At 39.9% G+C, this 10,567-nt stretch overlaps 1 long non-coding RNA gene across 1 annotated transcript; it reads right to left on the reverse strand.

Annotated features, from left to right (window-relative positions):
• Nucleotides 1-3,120: 3,120 nt before the first annotated feature.
• On the reverse strand, nucleotides 3,121-3,605 carry LOC146986874 (uncharacterized). The gene is made up of 4 exons (XR_015035898.1): nucleotides 3,577-3,605; nucleotides 3,441-3,494; nucleotides 3,281-3,352; nucleotides 3,121-3,191 (listed from the first exon to the last, which is right to left on the reverse strand). It is a non-coding gene; the product is annotated as an uncharacterized LOC146986874 (long non-coding RNA).
• Between the last annotated feature and the right edge of the window lie 6,962 nt (nucleotides 3,606-10,567).

Genomic DNA, 10,567 nt, shown 5'->3' on the forward strand with positions numbered 1-10,567 from the left:
TTTTTGTAGAATTTTTTAAAGGTACATTGTGTAGGAATTCCTCCCATCTAGTGTTGTGGTTGTATATCGCAAGCAACTCAATCGTAGTTTTCATGCTGCATTCACGTGAAATTGGGCAGACGGCAGACGGACGACAGCCGCTGCATGTAACGTAACGGCAAATTCAGAGCTGAAAGGAACACTTCAATTTGTTGATGGGGGGATTACTGGTTAATGAAAAACAGACTGAAGAACCAAATAATCGATTTTCCTGAAGAGATAACAGGAGAAGTGACACAATGTCCCTTAAAAAAAAAAAAAAAAAATTCATTTTAAAATACAAAAAATACAACATTTATGAAATCTAAAACATTCAGTTTGAATGTCAAAGAGCAATTAAACTTTTACAAACTGTTTGATGGTCATGTTTTACATTTCATACAACAAATAATAAAATCGCTGGACAACAGAAATGAAAAAACAGACCAAAACGACTATTTTGATCATATTCTGACACCTGAAGTTATCATTTTTAAGAAACTTACAAGAAACAGGAGCTTCTGTCTCAGGTCAGACATGTTGGCAGAAGGAAACTCAAACCAGGATCATCTGTGACACAGAAAAAACAAACACCATCCACAGCAGCACCAGGTTTATCATCTGGACGCCCACCTTTCCTCATTTTTAGAGTTTATTTGGTCTGAACCTGAACACAAAAGTAAAAGGTTAGGTTCAGTTTCTGGTTCAGGGACTTTATTTGTACTCTCAACTGCAAATTTGTTTTGCAGTTGAACATAAAAAAAAGAAAAGTAGGCTACAAAGAAATTCAAGGCTCAGTCTGGTACAAACAACATGAATAAAACATGATAATAAAAAGATAAAAATAAGGGCTCCAGGTGTAGTTCTAGTTCTTCACATAGACACACGACTATGCCACAAAACTATACAATCAATTTAATAAAGAAGGATGAAATAATGTAACCATGGTTTCATCCACATGGATGGACAGTAGGACACTTTCCTCAGACAGACTCTGGTTCCTCCTGGTTTACAAACAGCTGCACAATTTTCTTCAGTTCCTAATTGTTTTAATCAATGATGGATGTTATTGTCAGACATGCAATCAGTGCAGCTGTAAACATTATTACTGGATCATTTATAGTTGTGAGTGTGAACTGATAAACTGGAACCTGCATGATTTAAAGGGATAGTTCACCCAAAATTCAAATTTCACTCATTATCTACTCCCCCTCATGTGGACTAAGGGCTGGGAGAAGTTTCAGAGTCCTCCGTGGCTTCTCTGAGTTACAGGGGGTCTCGGCGTAGCAGTGCATGTCCATATAACGGTTGCAAATGGATACCAACTGTCTTCGTAACAAAAAGACACACCAAAAAACATCCAAATACCTCCATAGTGCTCGTCTGTAATGTCCCTCTTGTATTGAAGCCCCAACATGAGAAATTGTTCCAAAAAAAATTAAATGAGTCTATATTTTAAGCTTGTTTGTAGTGGAAGCTCCCAGTGTCTCAGTTCGCTGCTTTGCTTGTGTCTGTGCAAATCGCGCAAGATTTGCAAAGACATTAAATTTTTTTTGGAACCATTTCTCATGTTGGGGTTTCAATACAAGAGGGACATTACAGACGAGCAGCATGGAGGTATCTGGATGTTTTTTGGTGTGTCTTTTTGGACGAAGAAAAGTGAGCTCCGTTCGCAACCGTCATATGGACATGCAGTGCTGCACGGAGCCCCGCTGTAACTCAGAGAAGCCACGGAGGACTCTGAAACTTCTCCAAGCCCTTAGTCGTGAAAAGTGAAATTTGAATTTTGGGTGAACTACAGTATCCCTTTAAATGACACAGTAAAGTCACACAGAGTGGAAAAGACAGATGAAATCAGTGTTTGTCCTGATTATCTCTGGTGTTTGGACTCACAGTTCTTCCCGGCTCCCCTCGTGCTCCATCGTTTCCCTGGGAACAGACAGAGATTCATTTCCATCAGATGATGAAACGTTGTGCGATGGAGTCACGCTTCCTGTTACTGACCTGCTGCCTCTCACACCATTACACTTTACACTTTACTGAATCAGTCTCACCTTTTCTCCAGGAGGTCCACTGGGTCCTGCTAAACCCTGATGACAGATGGAGACAAGTCATTCATGAGACGCTCCTGCTGCTGCATTCATCACAGTCAGAGTACACAACCACTATGAAAGTAAAAGGCTCAGTGATGATGTCATCCGCTGTCACTCACTCGGGCTTCCCTGTGTCTCCCTGGGAGACGACACAGCATCATTCACAGAAACAGAAACAGAAACACTCAAAGGAGACGATGAGGACGACGATATAAACTATATTTACAATCTCACCATCACAGGCCCCTTGATGTTTGAACAGCAGACCTAATACTGTAAGTTTCTCCTTGAATCCGTGTGAATGTTTGAATCAAATCTAAAGAGATAACGTTCACGAAGAGACGTACAGATGGACACAAGGCCCCTCACATACACACAAAGGTTTTTGTGTAGTAAGACTTTGATTTTCCCCCAATGAGCACATCCATGTGTAACCTGCACAACCTTCCAGACAGTTCCCATGATCATTAATGTCATCACGCAGCTGCAGCCAGTTGTTCTTTTTATCATGTTCTTATTGTTTTCCTTTTTTTTCCTATCATTTTTGTTGGTTTAATTCCCTGTTCTCCTTTTAAAATCACTGTCACTGCCCCTTTATTTTTTGTAGTTGAGTTCACACCAGGCGCGAGGCAAATTTTTGGCGCAAACGGACGCAAATTTGTGCCGGCGGCGTGAATGAAGCAAACACGCGAAATAGGACAGGCGAGAACAGGCGAATTTCGTGTGTTTGCTTCAATATTCACGCGAATGCCGTGAGTAAAAATAAATATTCCAGCAGGCAAACTCAAGCGAGTAGAGCGAGGCGAATATTTTACTCGCGACCAGTGTGAACGCACTGGAAGATTGTCTGTTATTATGGGATGCAGGTGTGGATACAACTCATCAGATGTGTAGGGGGCAGTATTAGTAGTATCAGTGTTTCCAGTGCAGAGAAGTCTGTGTTGTATTTATCATTTGCACAAACTGAATTTATCGTCTCCTCATGGAACTACTACTACTACTACTTTGTCTGTGCCGTACCCTGTCGCCGGGCTCTCCCTGCCGGCCTGCAGGTCCAGGCTGCCCATCAGCACCGTCGCCCTGAAGAACAACAGCCACAAGTCATTTCTCTGAGATAAACACTCCACACGCTCCACCGCCGGCTCTCTGGATCGGTCTGCAGCAGCTACCTTGTCTCCTTTGCTGCCCTGTGGTCCTGTCGGCCCTCGAGGACCCGGGGCCCCTGAAAGTCCCGCAGCGCCCTGGTTGATAAGGATGTAATTAGAAAATACAGATTACACAGATGCTGCATACTTATCAATGAAGACGTCAGTGATTGACAGCTCTTACTGCGGAGCCCTTGTCGCCCTTCACAGCCGCCCCGCTGCCGACTCCTGGAGGTCCCTGTCAGAGAGAGAGATAAGAGCTGAGCATCATCCTGTCTCAACGCTGCTCTGGATGTTTATGCAGCAAAGGAGTGACTCACCCTGTCTCCTGGGCTGCCCTTGTCTCCCTGCACACACACACACACACACAGAAACACTCACACAGAGAGAGAGAAGACGTCAGAGGCGACGGCTTCCCCCGACTGAGATTTTACAGTAAAAATTCCCCACAGGCTGACGTGCTGCAGCTTCACAAAAACACTCACAGGTGGATTCATACACAAAACAAGAATTACTCAAACATCTCAATTATAAATCCTGAAAATTTAAGAAATTCAACAAAGACAAATGTGTGTGCAGCTGTGTCCAGGTGTGGCGGCTGCTCATACACCATCTCCACATTAATTACAGATAACAAACACAATACAATAATATAGGAGGAATGATGATGACACCCGACCAAGAAGAACAAAAATCATCATTTAAACAACAGAAATGAACTTGATCTTCGTTTTTTATCCTTTTCATCCACAGAAAACCTTTGCTTTCATCACACTGACGTCATGTTGGTGAATCAGCTGGAACAAAGAGTCAATAATGGCAAGGAAAGGCATCTTTATTTATATAGCGCATTTCATACCAAGGCAACTCAATGTGCTTTACATAAAGACAAAACATAAAAAAAGAAGCATAAAACAGAATAAAAACAAACAAAACACTAAAAACAGAGTTCAAATAAAAGTAAAATAAAAGAAAATAGATAAAGTTTATATAATATCTCACTTTATTACAGTAATTCATTCAGACTGACAGATGTGTGTCAGACAGACCATCAGTGTGTAACTGATTGTTGGACGCTCTGGAGGTGATAAACACACCACAGGACATAATGAAACACTCTGCAGTCACTTTATGAATGAACTCATTACATTACATTCATAATGATAAATGAACTGATCCACCTGCACAGAGACGTCACCTGAGTCTGACTGAAGAAACATCACAGTGGCTCAATGCTGCCACCATGTGTGTGTGTGAGTGTGTGTCACTGCAACAGTTTCATCTTGGACCAAAGGCGAGAAGCATGTGTCTGCAGACATGGAGACCTGCACATTCAAGACCCCTTGGTTTTTTGCTACAACGCCACCTGTTTTGTATGCTAATGGATACAGAAATGTATACGAAATATGGACAATATGGATGGATGGCAGTAGGAATGTGAGTATCGAACGTGAATCACATTGTTCATTTAATGTCATTAAAGTTTTTGTCAAAAATGTATCTGACAGTGTAACGACCGTTTGACCATAATATGTTTACTACAATAGTCTTATATGGGTCAGTGACATATGCACCAGAAAAAAGTGTTTTTTCAAAAATTGGTTGACTTTTGTTCTACTAACTCTAATCTCTATAGAAACATATGTGGTTTTTAGATTTTCAGTTGGAATCAGAATTTATGTGACAATTTGTTTTATTAGCGCCTAAAATCGTCATATGGTGTGACATGAAAATAATTGTATATAAACTGAAAATGGATTATAGCTCTCTTAAGTTACTCACTTTATCAAAGTCATTTATCATAACTTAACTGTGATCCATTATACTTTTGTGGAAATTAATTACATTTGTGTATTATTTTCTAAATCATTGCTCAATGTGAGACCTATGCCGTCGGTCTTTCAGCATATTTTCTATTTATTGTGACAAACATTGCTATAAAATTATAAAAATATTTGTGACTCTTGCTGATACTATTTTCTATGTATTCCATGAACATTTTCACATTTTATCATTAATAAAGGTATGTAATTTTCACAATTTGGAATGTCACACCAAATGATATAGTGTCACACCATATGATCATGTTGCCATGTGTGAATGCAAACCATGTATTATCCAACTTATTATCATGTATTATTATTAGGGCTGTCAGAGTTAACGCGTTAATCGCGATTAGATTAATTTAAAAAATTAACGCGATTAAATTTTTTAATCGCGGTTAATCGCGGCCCATTTTGTCCTCTGTCTGCTGGACTGGAGGACTGGAGTGTGGGACCTCCAGTCCAGTAGGTGGCGGTAAGGCACCTTCAAGTTGGTTGCTACACAAATATACACAGTCTAACATATATCCACAGCTCCATCCATTGATTTGTTGTCAACAAATGCACATGGCCAGGCAGAGGCGTAGCAAAGTAAAGGGCAATTTCCACTGGATGCAATTCGTTTCAATTCTGTGTGAGTTTCATGCATCATGTGTTATGATTAGGTACTAGGCCTGCTAGGTCTGGTCTAAAAGTTGTTTGTCTAGAGATTATAACACTTTGGAGGGTTGAAAGTCCAAAGCGCCATATATAATATTTTTAATAGAGATTAATCGCGAGTTAACTATGGAAAAAATGCGATTAATCGCGATTAGAAAAATTAATCGTTTGACAGCCCTAATTATTATTATTATTTTTATTATTAGGGCCACGGGCAATCGCACCGGGCACTGGTCCCAACAGCTATGAAATAGCTGCAGGGACCAGTGCCCGGGCGAAGCCCGGGCACTACTGTTATTGTGTGGATTTTTTCCTAGTTAGTGTGAATGCTGCAAGCATTCACACTATTGTTATTCAAATCTTTATACTTATTATTATTATTATTATTATTCTTACTTCTTCCACCCTTTTTCAGCAGTTTTCTGCTCCTTCATACTTTGTGCTATTTCAACAATTCATATATCAAAACGTGCAGCTTTCTCAGGACAATATTGCTATGACTTTTCTCTTTCATACTATTTATACTTTTTAAAATATTTAACTTTTTGTGCAATTTTTCTCTCATAGGAAATACATTGAAACAGTCTTCAAACTCTTCAAATCTTCTGCTTCATTCAGCCTCTAATAGCTTCAGCATACTTTCAGCTACAGACTTCATTCAACTTTTAAACTGTTCACAAACCTTTCAACTATTCAGCTATATCTCAGCTTATTGATATCTTCAACAGTTTCAGATATATGTATAGTTTTAAAATCATTAAAATTTCTGACAAAATTCAGATTTAACATGAAAGTCAATGGGACGGAATGTTCGGACGTTGGCAGTTGGCAGAGTGACAGAGGGTCTAAAAATCCTCTCACATTTTTCTCTCTATCCTGTCAGCACGGCCACAGATTACACTCTACACACATAATTTCGGGCATGCTTGTAGACAAGCTCATCCTCGATCTCTTCATGTGCTCAAAAAACCAGAGAGACGAACACAATTTAAACTGGGAGCCTCTGAGTGCGGCCAGTTTCCTCTCTCCTCTCATTGACTCCCATTCAAAAGTAGGCGCTGATTTTCTAAACGTCCCAAAGTTTCCAACCTGCGACACAATCAACAATTTTTACTCTAGAAACACCAAAGTGACACGGACGCGTTCAGCAGGGTCTTATGGTTCGGAAAATGTAAACCTTTTGCTCGTACTAAGTACAGATTTGTCGTACATTAGATCTGTTTGAGGGTGTCACAGAGCAGTTAAAGCCTATGGTTAAAGCTGCCACCATGCTGTGGCATGGTCTGTCTGTCTGTCTCTCTATCTCTCTGTCTCTCTATCTCTCTGTCTCTCTATCTATCTATCTATCTATCTATCTATCTATCTATCTATCTATCTATCTATCTATCTATCTATCTATCTATCTATCTATCTATCTATCTATCTATCTATCTATCTATCTATCTATCTATCTATCTATCTATCTGTGGGTGTGTGTCACCCTCTCTATCTGTCTCTCTCTCTTTGTCTGTCTGTCTGTCTGTCTGTCTGTCTGTCTCTCTATCTCTCTCTCTATCTATCTATCTATCTATCTATCTATCTATCTATCTATCTATCTATCTATCTATCTATCTATCTATCTATCTATCTATCTATCTATCTATCTATCTATCTATCTGTGGGTGTGTGTCACCCTCTCTATCTGTCTCTCTCTCTTTGTCTGTCTGTCTGTCTGTCTGTCTGTCTGTCTATCTATCTATCTATCTATCTATCTCTCTCTCTCTCTTTCTCTCTCTCTGTGTCACCCTCTCTATTTGTCTCTCTCTCTTCTCTCTGGGTCTGTCTGTCTGTCTGAAATGATATTATTCATACTATATACTATAAACTTCTAAATGATAATAATTATAATCCCTCCCTTCCTCCCTCTCTCTATCCTTCCCTCTCTCCCTCCCTTCCTCCCTCTCTCTATCCTTCCCTCTCTCTCTTCTGTCTCCCTCCCTTCTTCCCTCTCTCCTTCCCTTCCTCCCTCTCTCTATCCTTCACTCTCCTTATCTCTCTCTCTTCTCCCTCCCTCTCTCTCCCTCTCTCCTTCTCTCTATATCTATCTATCTATCTATCTATCTATCTATCTATCTGTCTGTTTGTCTATTTATCTATCTGTCTGTCTGTCTATTTATCTATCTGTCTGTCTATCTATCTACCTGTGTGTGTGTGTGTGTGTGTGTGTGTGTGTGTTTCACTCTCTGTCTCTCTTTCTCCCTCTGTCACCCTCTCTATCTGTCTCTCTCTCTCTGTCCATCTATCTATCTATCTATCTATCTATCTATCTATCTATCTATCTATCTATCTATCTATCTATCTATCTATCTATCTATCTATCTATCTATCTATCTTATTATTCTTACTTCTTCCGCTCTTTTTCAGGATCTAACTCCTCCTTCATACTTTGTGCTATTTCAACAATTCATATATCTATCACACACATTCTCTCTCAGTCTGTCAGTGTCACACACACACACACACACACACACACACACACACACACACACACACACACACACACACACACACACACACACACACAAATGGACACACACTAACTACCACACACACACACACACACACACACACACACACACACACACACTTTTCCTACAGTTGTCTGACTGTTTTGTATGTACCTCTCTATCTTCCTGTTGTAGTTAATGGACTTGTTGCTGTTAATTTTGTTCTTTAGCTATTTAAACTGAAAATACACATTTCCCCATTTTGGTCATGTTGAACACATTGTTTTACACGTATCCTAAACTACTGAGGCTCTGCTCAACCATTTCACACCATTAAACCCGCTGTTTACATGTTCTACTCCTCAGCTAATGCTCGATCTATATTCTTCAACAATGTTCTTCTGCTGTCAGTTTACAATGTATTTCAGTAGGCATTAACTTTTTTCCTAATTCAGGAATTTTTCAAACTCTTCTTTGACAATTCAAGTAATTTCCAGCCATTTCATACAAAGTCTCACATCTTCTACTTTTAAATATATTTTCAGCCATTGCTTCAGCTATGTTAGTGCTGGTTCATCAGTTGTCCTTCCTGTCAGGTTAGCTGCAGATTTCAACTATTTAACCATTACATTTAAACATGCAGAATTTCAATGTTTTCTTCTCCCTTTAGCATTTCTACTGCTTTTTACCTTTAAAAAGGCATTCATCTCACACTACAAGTTATATGTTTCAGCTTTTTCCCTCCTAGGGATGAATAAAGTATTCATCTACTCTCTACTCTACTCTACTCTAGCATTAGTCTTTTCAACATTGCTTTAGCAGTTTCGTCAACTAATTTAGCATTGATTCAACAATTTCTTCAGCTCATTCAGCATTGCTTCAGCAACAGCGTTCAGCTGCTTTCAGCATTCACACACATTTTCTGCCGGAAATGCTATCTTTTTCTAGTTATTATTATTTTTCCACTTCCGGCCAGATTTCGATGTGCTACTAGTCCTGCAACTCGAAGAGTTGCAGGACATATTATATATCAAAACGTGCGTCCTGATCGGGATCGCTGTGCTATTACTTTTCTCAACAGTTTACGAATTTTTCGCGACGTAGTCGCGAAAAACTGCGCAAAAATTTTGCATGTAAGTCAATGGGACGGGCGAAAAAAAAAGACCGAAAAAGACCAATCATTGGAGTTTAACAAAAGTCTACTGCTCAGGCATACTTTCACCTAGAGACTCCATTTAAACTTTAAACAGTAGACACAAGTCTTGTGTATTGTCGTATTACTCCACGTTTTGATAGGTCATATAGTTTTTGATCAATCCCTGATCAATGACCATGATCATTTTTGGAGAAATTATGAGTTTATAATGGGTGTGTATTGCATGGAATGTTCGTGTCAGAGTGCGTGACATCATCGGTTAGAGTGGGAGAGAGTGAAGAAACATTCTGTATTTTTTCTGGATAAATTGCCACCACGGCCACAATTTACACTCTACAGACATATTTTTTTCAGAATTTGTAAGACAAACTTGTTATCTCTCATGTCATGTGCTCAAAATATCAGAGAGACTTACAGAACTTACAGAATCAGCCTCTGAGTGCGGCCACGTCTGTCCCTGCTCCTCATTGAGTCCAATACAAATATTTTCTGAGAGGAGCAGAACGGCCTGATGTTTTAAAACTGCCAGCGTCGCCAAAATATTTACTGTAGAAACACCAAATCGTACCGAAATTTTCATTAAGTCCTTAGAGCAACGTTGATCTGTGTTTTGTTCTGATAGGAGTTACCGTTTTGTCATGCTAAGCCTAATTGTGAGGCCGGTTTAGAGGCAGAAAATGGCTGTTTTTCTCCACGTTTCTGTCTGTCTCAGCCTGCGGGGGCCCCTATCGCCGTGGTAACCTCTTTGATCCTCAGGCCAGAGCTCGTTAACTTCATAAACAATCCACCTGGCGCTCGTTTAAATGTTTATAAACACAGACACAGCTAAATCAGACTGACACAGGATGCAGCTACTAACTAACTATGTGACAAGTCAGTCACACACACACACACAGACTCTAGAGCCAGCTTCATGTGATTACAGTTACACACACACACACACACACACACACACACACACACACACACACACACACACACACACACACACACACACACACACAGGTAACCTAATGTGGTTACAGCTCCTCCATATCAGTGCTTATAGAAAGATGATCATGTGTCTGTCTGATCAGCTCTGTCTTGACCTTAAGATCGTGGGTTTGATTCCCATGTTGACAGAGATGGCACAACCCGCAGTAGCTCCCGTGGCCCATTCAAAATTTCCCGAGAGGAAATTTTCTAG

Source organism: Trachurus japonicus, chromosome 5 (genome assembly GCF_045865225.1).
Source record: "Trachurus japonicus isolate A0001 chromosome 5, Traja_1.0".
Lineage (NCBI taxonomy): Eukaryota > Metazoa > Chordata > Actinopteri > Carangiformes > Carangidae > Trachurus > Trachurus japonicus.